We start from the raw sequence: 12995 nt of genomic DNA on the forward strand, positions 1-12995 counted from the left end.
GTTGAAAAAATTAGTGATTCTCGCATAAATTACGACTTTAAATGGTCAGTTTTGATGTACCTTCTTTATTTACCAATGTCCCAGTTGACGATTTACTGGCCTTTTTAGCTGACGAATTAACAAGGCACAATTTACCTTTAGCTTCTAACAAAATTTTAGATTTGATAAAATTATGGACTTTCGGGTACAGCAGACTACTACGGGTTAGTTCCTCGCTGGGTGAACAGGTTCCGTTCTCGGCTACCACTTTGTTGGTCGCGAGTTCGAATCTCCGACCGGCCAGTGAAGAACAAGAGGAATTTGTTTCTGGTGATAGAAATTCATTCCTCGCTATAATGTGATTCGGATTCCACAATAAGCTGTAGGTCCCGTTGCTAGGTAACCAATTGGTTCTTAGTCACGTAAAAATAAATCTAATCCTTCGGGCCAGCCCTAGGAGAGCTGTTAATCAGCTCAGTGGTCTGGTTAAACTAAGATATACTTTTAATTATAGCACCACGGTTTATAAAACGTCTGCAAACCAGGTCTATTCCCTAATGGGTCCATATAGGTATAATATGTCTGTGATGGATGCTTTCGTCTGTCACACCCTCACACATTGCTCCACGTGGAGAGAAACTACAAAGCAGAGGAGATCGAAAGCTCCACATAAATTCTTATAAACAACAATTTTGCAAACCGTACGGTCGAACGACAAACCCGAGAGTCCATAAATAACAGGCACCGGGAAAGTACGACGGACATCAATAACGACCTAAGTGGGTCCATAAAAACTTACTACAGACATTATATGCACCAAAAATATTTAGAAGATAAAAAGACAATCAGGAAAATAATAAATGATAATGTCTCCCCTACTGTAGAAGGGGATAAGATGAACCTCATTATTCATTATAAAAATATGAAAACCGGCCATCTACTGTAGTTCTCAAGAACAACCCGGCGCCTCCAAAAACGTCTTTGAAGAGGAGTAGTGTCATGTACGAATTTAAGCGCCCGATGGAAGATGCCATCACTCATATGTCGGGATGACAACTTACCAGACTCTCCAAGTATCTCCCCTGCCACCTTCAAGAAAGTGCCAAATTTAACCATCATACGCAAAATCATAACAAAAGACTAGACAGAGCTAAGCTTATAAAGAAAACAGAAATTATAGACCAATAAAATTTTAGCCCATTAACCGACCCGCCAATTGTAAACCATCCCACCTGCTATATATATACCTGAGCATCATACATCCAAATAATAATAATAATAATAATAATAATAATAATAATAATAATAATAATAATAATAATAATAATAATAATGAATAAATGAAAACTACTGTAATCAATCATTTAGGAATATTAGGAATCTCCACCCAGTTCTGCGTACTTTTATAACCAGGGCTTGGCAATAATTATCAATAATTTTTCATCTTTCTTTTCTTTTTCTCGATAGGGTGTCATTATAACGAATTTCAATAGGCAAGGAAAAAAAGTAGTGTGCACAAACAACAACTAAAACCTATGTGATGGCAAGGTAAAAGTAGCTGCATGGAAAAAAAATATACAAAAATCGGTTTTAAAATCACACTCGTAACCAGCAGAGAGAAAACAAAATTTCCTGGGCAGCCCCTGTGCATTACTGAATGAAACTGTCAAACGAAAAATTTGACATACGTAAGTGCAGCTAAATAGGGCACAAAAGTATTTCGAAATTAATATTTTGATAATTAGCGCGAAAAATTAACAAGCGGAAAAATATTTGAAAGTATAGAGTTAATAGGAATTAGTTTTGCATTTATTTTTAAAATTTTCAGTGGAGGATGAATTTATACTCCGCTTCACTGCACTTCGTAAAGTACATTGATCTATCCTTTCGAGACAGAATGTTAAAAATACAACACCGAAAACTTTAACAAAACTTCCCTACGAAGTTTATTAATAGCACAAAAGCTGAATGATTGTCTTAATGCCTTACATTTTAGGATTGTTGAACAGATCTGTAAACGTGAAAACAAAAGACAACAATGTTCTTTCTAAAAAAACTGCAGTGCTGAAGGCAACGGCCTATATATACTTTGTTCATTTTGCTGAGATTGATTTTGAAGAACTGCAGTAACCAATGTTGCGGCTTTTTGTACTCGTGTTGCTTGCTGTTGCTGTGTGCAGCGTGAGTTGAGCAGTCAAGAACTGTGCCATGATGCAAGTAAAGCCTACGGTTCTTGTTCACCTTCCTCCACTGCAGGACTTCTTTTCAGACCTCATCACAAAGCGGTCATGTTCTCCCTTTATTTCACCATGTAACTTATTTTTATGGTTATGAATTTTTTGGTGTCAATCTTTATATTATTATTATTATTATTATTATTATTATTATTATTATTATTATTATTATTATTATTATTATTATTATTATTATTATTACATAGTTAACATTCACAGGTCTTATGGTTCATAAACTCGAAACCATAACTGGGAACAAAATTTTTCGTAGTGGAAATCAGTACATTTGATAGACAGCGTCATCAGATTCCTACAAAAATACAATCGATTCCAAAGTTTGGCGCAGTTTTTTTTTTTCTTTCTTTTGACGAATAATTTTTTCTCTCAGAAATTCACCTGAATGCACCTCTTGCTTCCCTGGTGTATTGATTAGTTCGGTCATGCGAGCACAAAGGAGACTTAGACAAGAAGGTGAAGAAGCCCAATGCAAAGGAGAAAGAGACCTGCGTAAAAAGCTGACTTTTCTCTTGTTATGATTAAGCGAGGTTTGCATTCTTTACAAAAACAGCAAAGTTACCTATGTTGATAAAAGGATAACACGCAAAGAAACGATAACGTAGAATAATGATACAATGCAGATGTTTTTAATATAAATCTTGATAATATAATAACCTGATTGAGCTCTCGTAGTATCTAAATATCTAAACATATAAGGCCATATATGTAAATATCTAAATGCAATAAGTTCCGGAACAATTTCTGTCTCATTCAATATTTGTAATATTTTTCATGTATACTTCTGTCAAGATACTAATGTGATACCTACTTTCGAAAAGATTGTTACGAGGTAGAAAGTTACTCCATAATGAAACTAAAAATTATTGGTTTCCTATATTAAAAGACTCAAGGTAGATGGACAAATATCCATACTTACACAGAAATGCCGCAAGAAATTTTTTCATAATTTTTCAAAGTTCTAAAACATAATGAATAGTAGCACGTTGCAGTGTGGTATGTATTTGATAGCGCTATAACTTCCTGCAAAATGCATATTATCTTTCATATGAAATAGCAGTGAGACGGTAGAGTGTCTGTTAAAAGATTTTTATAAAAATTTTATATAGTGGAAAAAACATTTTCACATATCGCGTAGTGCCATTACATAATACAAAATAAATAAAAAGCGAGAAGGCTACAGTGAAGTCAAATTCTGAAATCAAAGAGAAAAATATTAGTGATGAAACATCACCAGAATGCCATAGGCATAAGGGACGTCCCGTGTCCTGTAGAAACTGCTTTAGCTGCTTGGACCGGAAAACGGCTCGACATGTCAGAGTCATGATGTAAATCATAATCCAAAACTCGGAATAACTGAAAAACATGAAACTTAGTTCAAGAAGTTCCAAAACCTTTTCGACACCTGCCAAACCATTCAGAAATGTAGTATTTGTAATAGGCGTCACGATATATCTTGAAATAAAAGATGCAAATGCAAAAAAAAATATTTTCTTTGGAGAATGCAATCTAGGGTCGATGGCGAGCATATTTTGAGGAACTGGTGAATATGGAAGAGAAAGGAAAGGAAGAACTAAATGGTACAGAAGTGGCAGGCGTTAGCGCAAGTTTTAGAATGCCTGTGGAAAGGCAAATGAGAGGTTGAAGATTGGACAGAAGCCAGGAGGAGTTAATTGGATGAAAATGGAAATTTTGCCGCCGTGTTGAAAGTGTGTTTAAGTGGCTCACTAGGGTGAGCCACTGAAATGAATAATTATGCCTTGAATAAGGGTTATGAGGATAAAGGAGAATAAGAATTGATATGCCATTAATTACCGAGCATAATACAGAAGGTGTACGAAAAGATTCTGATTGAGAAAGCAAAACAAGTGGCAGCAGAATTTATACAGGAAGAACAGCGATTTTGGACAAGGAAGAGAGCATTTGGATAAAGGAGGTGCTATATAAGTCATGCATGACGTTTACACTTCAGGGATAAAGACGTGTGTGGTATCCATGAACCTAGGAAACGTTCATATTAGAATCAACAGAGGCAATGTGGAGAATGTTGGTGATTTGATTCGAGATAAGTTGTTGAGAGTAATATGAAGTTTTCGTGTTGAAAGTGAGTGTGTATGAGAACTTGTAGGCGGGAAAGTGACCGGTTTCATGTAAAAATCAGGGCTGAGTCAATGGTAAGCTATGAATCCACAACTATTTAATATCTTTATAGACAGAGTGATGTGAAAAGTCAGAGAAAAGGCAATGTATACAGATGCAGACGTTAGTGTAAAAAAATTGGTTATAAATTTTAATGGAGCATTTCCTAACCTTTTTTGCCAGGCCTTCTAGAAGTTCCTGCACCCTTATTAGAAAACCAGTATTCTGTTCTAAAATCAACGTCCTTGTAATAAAACCTCACCCCGAATACATTGTAAATAAAAAAAAATTCGTTTTTACTCTGATGTTACTCTATTCATCGTAAAAAAGAATAAAAATAAAAATTCATTTGTAACAGTAGTTAGGGCAGTTGCGTACTAAATATATACAGTATATATGAGCACACTGGGCACAACCGCAAAAAGCTAAAGTCACGATGGGCCACACAATAAAAAATTATTTTTTTTCAAAAATATGCAGTAAATTCGCTTGCTAGTTAAACTTCGAAAGTACATTTTTGAGTTCTAATATACCGTAAATATGCGGTTTCGTAAAAAAAAAAATTATGGGTTTATGGAACTTAAAAAGTAAAAAGAATTGAACCTTTTGTAAATGAAACGCGTAATTTAAAGTCAAGAAACTGACATATCCTAACATTGTACCAGATAATGCATTAAAAAGCAGCAACAAGACATTTTATTTTAATACAACAGACACTTATAACACACAAAACCTGCTATTACTGCCAAATAATAATAACTTCAAAGATATTCCCCATCTACTTACGAATTTTTCAGTTAATGTAGCATTTAAGAACAATAAAACAACGGAACATGTACTAGTAAAGAACTCGTTCGACAATATTAAATGATGTGAATACCGGAATCCATGTAAGTCTCGTGATAACTTTTATACAGGTCAAACTGGAAAACAATGAAAAAGAAAATGAAATAGCATAAAAGATGTGTAACAAATGCACATGTGAACAATGGAATATTTGTACCTGTTAGTGAAAACAATCATACAGTCAACCGGGCAGAAGAAATAATGCACCACAGAGTCTACTTTCATGAAAGAAAGTTTTGGAAAGAAAATGATTATTAGTATGGCATTTGTAAACTTGATCCATTAATCTCAAAACAAATATGTAATGCGTTTAATATTAAGGAAGGTACTTCAAACATGGAGAAAAATGGAAGCAGGACTTCCCAAGGACTTGAAAGATTTGACCTGTCACTAATGAGGGTAGGACTCCGCTTACAAACACCTGTAAAGTGCAAATACTTGTTTTCCAAATATTTTTATATTTCTATGTGCTATCCTGCTAGCACATATATCATGAATTTCTAACACTTCGTAACAGCCCTCTGAAGATGGCTTAGTTACCAATAAAGTTGACAATGGTCAGGACCTGGAACAGCTTTTCATTTTTTCCTGGTAGTGCTTGATATATATATATATATATATATATATATATATATATATATATATATATATATATATATATATATATATATATATATATATATATATATATATATATATATATATATATTATATATAGAAACAATCGTTTGCCAATTGTTCCCTTGGCGGGTTGTTGCCTCCTTACCTTTTTTGTTTCTCCTTTGTGTAAGGAGTTGACGTCTGTCATGGGGTGCTTGACAGCGTCAGTCGAGTTCTGGAAAGCAGAACGGCAGGTTCTCGACAATGTTCCGTCGAGAACACAGTAGCAGCTGTTTTCTGAGGGTCACCTTGTGGGTGATGGCAGCAACCGCAGTTTTCTGAGGATCACCTTGTTGTGGGTGATGGCAGCGACAGCAGTTTCTCGAGTACCACCTGGTTGGAGAGTGATGGCCACATCGGCAGATTTGAAGCGTCACTGGGCTGATGGACTTCAAGTACTTGAGGAGGAGGTTGTGACCGGACCATGTTTATAGTAACTATTACTGCTGGTGGAGCAAAAGGCTCTCGTAGAGTTATGGTTTATTGAGTAGGGCACAAGGCTCTTAATGTTTTGTTGAGCAAAAGGCTCTTGAGTTATTTTTGTAAATGGAGCAAAAGGCTGTCATGTAGTGAGTAGAGCAAAAGGCCCTGAGTTGTGGTTGTATATTATTGAGCGAATGGCTCGTGTAATTATGGTTAATGAGCAAGTATGGCTCTGAATGTGTTTATGTAATGATTAACATTTCATTTTTGTATTTGTGTGGTGCTGCTGCTGGACATTATTTATTTCAGGATTTATTAATATTTCGTTTTTATGTTTGTGTGATGCTGCTGCTAGATATTATTTATTGTGTGGTTTTTATTGAGACTTGTTGAATTTAAAGTAACGTATGTGGAACCATGTAAATTGATTGTTTGTACTGGTATTAGTCATTTGCTCTACATTTCTGTTTTCCAAAACCTTGACTCATTTGTAAATATGTATACAATATTAATATTAAGGTCACTTTTTGGTATTGCTCTGCTCCTTTCTCCTTTGTTTGTCACCTCTCGTCAGTCATTACGTCCAATTGCTTGTTTTTGTTAAGAACCTGTTGGTCTCGGAGAGGCGAGATCATAAGAATAAATATATATATATATATATATATATATATATATATATATATATATATATATATATATATATATATATATATATATATATATATATATATATATATATATACACACACACACACACACACACACAAAGCGAATTCCACAGGAGAATGGCAGGCAGAAGTTCGGTGCCAAGCGCTTTCACGTTTATTAACACAACATCTGGGCACAAATGAGACACGGACGAAAAGAAGGATACAAGGTAAACAAAGAGAGCAAGAATACCAGATGGCCAATTGTCAAAGGGTAATAAACAGAAAGATAATCCAGGATATTCCAGGATCAAGGAGTCACAAACTAAAACCATAGACCTAACTACAAGAGATACGGAAGTTTAGCCATACAAAATCCAAAAACATGTATAAAATTGAATATCAGATGGTTAATTGCCAAGGGGTAATAAACAAAAAGGTAATTCAGGAAAATCCGGGATTACGGGGTCACAAACTAAAGCCATATACTTATCCATAAGAGATACGGAATCTTACCCATTCAAATTGCAGAAACATGTATAAAACTGGGACTAAAGATCTTGCTTCACTCCAGTTAAGAGGATGATGTAAATCTCTCATATGTACGAATAATGCATTCGATATTCGGCCAGTTCTCACAGAATATTGGTGTTCTTTGATTCGTTGCGAAGGCGATTTTCCAGTTTGTCCATAATATATTTTATCATACTTTTTACAAAGAATTTCATAGATGCAGCCAGAAACATCTTTAGGAGAATTTTTTTATTACTAAACTCTCAACATTAAAATTACTGAAAACAATATTTATTTTAAAAAGCTTTAAAATTCTAGGGATTTGTAAAGACCTTTCATCATACGGTAATTTGAGATTATTATGCTTGCTGAATTAAAGTTCGTTATTAGTTAAATAACATTTTTTCCTGGCTCTTTTCCATGCTACATCTACAAAAGTCCTTGGGTATTTAAGTTCCAAAGCAATAGCATAAATAGTTTTGATCTCAGCATCCATGAACTGCGGGCTACAAACTCGTGAAGCCCTTTATTAAGAACATTCCAGAAAAGACAGAGAATTTAACATTTCGATGACGGTTGGAATAATAATGAAGAAAAGAGGCAATGTTAGTTGATTTGCGAAAGATTTAAAAGGTGAAATTTCTATCATGTCTATGGACAGTTACATCAAGAAAATTCAAATTATAATTTCTTTTTCCCTCTAAGGTAAATTGTATAGAAGGGACTAATTTATTCAGCTTAACCAGAAATTCCTGGAGATTTTCGTGAACAAGCCAGACACAGAAAATATCATCCACATACATAAACCATATAACTTTCCGGGGCAAAATTCTTGGTAAGAATTTTGTCTAAAAAAATTCCATGTAAATATTATACTTAGGTCTATGGATTTAGTTTGTGACTGATTGATCCCGGATTATCCTGGATTATCTTTCTGTTTATTACCCTTTGATAATTGACCATCTGGTACTCTTGTTCTTTTTGTATACCTTGCAACATTCTTTTCATCTGTCTCTTTATGAATAGACGATGTAAATTAATAAACGTGAATTAACGTATATATATATATATATATATATATATATATATATATATATATATATATATATATATATATATATATATATATATATATATATATATATATATATATATATATATATATATATATATATATATATATATATATATATATATATATATATATATATATATATATATATATATATATATATATATATATATATATATATATATATATATATATATATATATATATATATATATATATATATATATATATATATATATATATATATATATATATATATATATATATATATATATATATATATATATATATATATATATATATATATATATATATATTATATATATATACGTTTATTATATATTTAAATATCGTTGGCATATCAATAAATAAATAGACAAATAAAAGCAATTTGTTTATTGCATACTTGAAATACAAGTGGCATTGAATAACTCCAAAAGATATAAATACACACACACACATAAAACACACACACACACACACACACATATACATATATATATATATATATATATATATATATATATATATATATATATGTGTGTGTGTGTGTGTGTGTGTGTGTGTGTGTGTGTGTGTGTGTGTGTGTGTGTGTGTTTGCGTGTGTGTGTGTATTTGTATCTTTTTGGAGTTATTCAATGCCACTTTTATTTCAAGTATGCAATACAAGTTGCTTTTATTTGTCTATTTATTTATTGGATATGCCAAAGAACAGGGCGTGGCCTATCAATATGTGAAAATGAATTTATAGTAGAAAATTATATGGAAAGGGGAAAGCCACGACATTAAGCCAGAGCGTCACATAAACAGATTCTAAGGACATCACAGGTAAGTGAAGGTAGAGCACGATTTCATTGCAATTACATGTCAATATTTTGTTTTCTTTATGATATTTTGTGGTTTTTCTCCTGATGAATATGAAGTGTGGAGGCAGGGATAGCTATGGCTCTTTTCGTTCAACTTGAGAAAGTATGACTGAGATGTTAACACTCGTGCTTCTTAATTGCTGAAGTTCTTTTCTGTGATAAAACACTTAAAGGGATTAAACTTTAATTTTCTCCCTTCAGTTTTACTGCTATGTGAAATAAAACAAGTTCCTGAATGTCAAAAGTACCCACTCCACGCAATTCAGAAATGCATTTATTATGCACTCACATTGACATATATACCTCGTAATTCTATCTAGGCATATTCTATTGTAAAAGAAATGAAACTGTCTATGCATACTTACTTAGATTCCTGAAGTTATATTTTGTTCTGAAAGGTACTTGAATTTATCTAAGTGTAAAACTGATTACTTTTTGTTAAGCTTTACATGATATGAAAATATATCTTGTGCTGGTTGATAAATGGAATGTCAATATTATGCACGGACTTATTTCATAACTGAGTAACTGCAACATTTATATCTATAACTTTCATTTTATTATTTTTTATTACCATGAATTCTCATGTTATTTGTCCATATTATGGGACTCCTTCAGATATATTGGCGGCAATCTTGAAAAATGTCAAGTATCTTGGCAACTACTTGTATTTTATAGTTCATAGTATAATAATCTAGATGAAATGCACGACAGTGGAATAAACAGTTGCAATTACTTCTGCACTAGTTCTCGTGAGAATAAGAACGCGAGTAAAGCGAAGTATAATTAACACTATAAGTTTTAACATAGCAATAAAAAGACCACCAGAGACTAAAAAAGGGGATTATAAACATTTAAGCATGTATCAGAATTTTGTCTATTTCCTGGCAATGTGGTACTGAGATACACCAATGATTGAAGGCAAAGAAGAATTAGTTACTTTTTCCATTTATACTCTTTCGTCCTCTACTTGGCACTGTAATATGCACCCTCTGTTTGGTAAGATGAATTAAAACCTTCATGCTGCCAAAGGACTAAGCATAGTCTTGGACAACTGCTTTTTTTTTTTCTTCTTTGAGCACATGCAGTCTTTGTTTAACTCTGTGTTCCCACATCCACTTAATATGTCTAATGCGTTCCCAGTCTTGAAGCAAATCACAGTTTTCCTAGTCAAGTAAACATAAAAGCCCATATACAAAGAAACGTCTTGTAACGATAAAGGTCTTATTAACCGATGGAGAACGAAATTAAATGAAAAGTATGCTATTTTTTAGGAATGTTATGTTTTTAATATCGATCTCACGAATTGGCTGGATAGAAAGATAAGTCTCCCAACAACTACATGTGTGATCTGACTGACTTAAGTTCTTATTTTTGCAATTACACTTTCATTAGTAGTCAAGAGCAGACTGTCATTATTTTTTCTGTATGGCTGGTAAGCATACGGTTGGCAATTAAACTTTGTTAGCAGCTAATTTAACAGTAATAATAACAAGCATTTTTAGAGTGTTTCTAAGGCAACATTTATCCCTTACAGACCCCCAATTAACTCCACTCTAAGAACCCCCCAATGAATGCAATGTTAGGCAAACGTGAATCTCTCTGGCAGTTTTCTCCTTACAAGATAGTTTGTGAAATATGGATACAGACTAATAGAGAGATTGATGATCTTCCTTCACAGACCTCCATGCATGATAATCCACCTACACTCCCAACTGGACTAAAATCACTTCAGTCATGTAAGATGAGATATGATGACAAGGTAAACGTGGCAAACATACAAACAGATAGACAAGCATATGAATAAACAGACAATTGTCCTGCCTTCTAACAATTCCTTCAGAGATAATCTACCGTGAACCAATGTCGACGAAACGTGTCTTCATCCAAGTTGGAACAGTTGCAATGAGATGCACATACTGTAGGATAATAGATGGAGAGGAGAGATGAATGGACAATCTCACTTCATGTATATTATGCATTGGTTTACTTTTGTACCAAGTTTGACTAAAATTACTTCAACAAGCCGTTACAATGATATTATAAGTTTCTTAAACAGACTGGTGGGCATACATACGGACAGATACACAAACAATCTCCCTTCATGTGTGAAGTGTGATTTAAATCCCTTCAAATGTAAAAGAGGAGTTGCAATGAAAAGATAAGTGAGGCAACTACATTGATAGATGACAAATGGGCGGGAGGACATTGGATCTCTCTACATATACATGACTAAATGTATTTCAGCCTTGTAAAAGGAGTTGTGATAACATGGTAAGATGACATGGTAAGTGTATTAAACATGCTGATGGAAAGACAGATTGTCAGAGAGACAGAGATTTTCCTTTCATGCAAATTTATACCAAGCTTCACATAAATCTCTTTAGTAGTGTACGGAGAGTTGCAATGACGTTTCATGTATACCTAGGGTGACCATTTATTTGAGATATGAAAGGGGGACACCCGTATAAATTAACAAGTACGTATATGCTATGCATAAGCATAACCCTAATACATGCATTATTAATATATATATATATATATATATATATATATATATATATATATATATATATATATATATATATATATATATATATATATATATATATATATATATATATATATATATATATATATATATATATATATATATGTTTAGAGAGAGAGAGAGAGAGAGAGAGAGAGAGAGAGAGAGAGAGAGAGAGAGAGAGAGAGAGAGAGAGAATTGCAGCTGCTTGATCTTTTTTATCATGACAAATAAGATTTATTCTTCAAAAAAATTATGTATTTAGATATATTTACAAACATTTGAATAAATGAGAGATTATGATCCAGTCAGCATTTAGCCTATTCAGAGCAAGAGTTACTTTCAATAGTAAAATATATGCTTTGATAGCATAAAAGAGAAACTATAGACATGATTCTATGAACAGTAAAACAAAACAAAATGATTTTTACATTAACCCTTACTTACTCTTAAGTGTATTTCTGGCTCGTTTTTATTTTCCTAAGGAGTGAGTGTTGGGTTTTAAGATAATCATAAAAGTCAGAGCAACTCGAGTCGAAATTGCATTTCACTATTAGTGCAGACCTCAATGTGGTTACCTGCTGGAAGTGACTTTTCTCTGATGTCCAAGAGTTTTTCATTAGAGAGAATAAATACTCTCTCTGCAAGGGCATTGGACCCAGGGAGACACCGGCAAAACTCAACAAGCTTTGAAATGTTTGAAAAAGGAATATTTTTATTACGAAAGAGAGAGAAAATCTCTATCCATTTCTTATCCACTTCCGAATCACTGTCCTTCTATTCTTGCATCTTTTCATTTGTCAAAAACTCCTAAACATACGTAACCTCATCAAAAAGTTCACTGTCATCCTTTCCCTTCTAAATCTCGAAGCATCTTATTTATTATGATTGGGGTGAATAGCTCATTTTTCTTTCTGACAGCTTCATTTGTAAATCTCTTAAAATACAAGAAACTTCCATCATAGAAACTTTTTGGGACTCTACCTTCAATGTGCAATCATGTAATACTGTAATTTGTGTACAAAAAAGAGCCACATTTCAGCAAATGGATCGTCAAAGAACTGTTCAAGA

This window comes from Macrobrachium rosenbergii, chromosome 13 (assembly GCF_040412425.1).
Source record: "Macrobrachium rosenbergii isolate ZJJX-2024 chromosome 13, ASM4041242v1, whole genome shotgun sequence".
NCBI classification, from domain to species: domain Eukaryota; kingdom Metazoa; phylum Arthropoda; class Malacostraca; order Decapoda; family Palaemonidae; genus Macrobrachium; species Macrobrachium rosenbergii.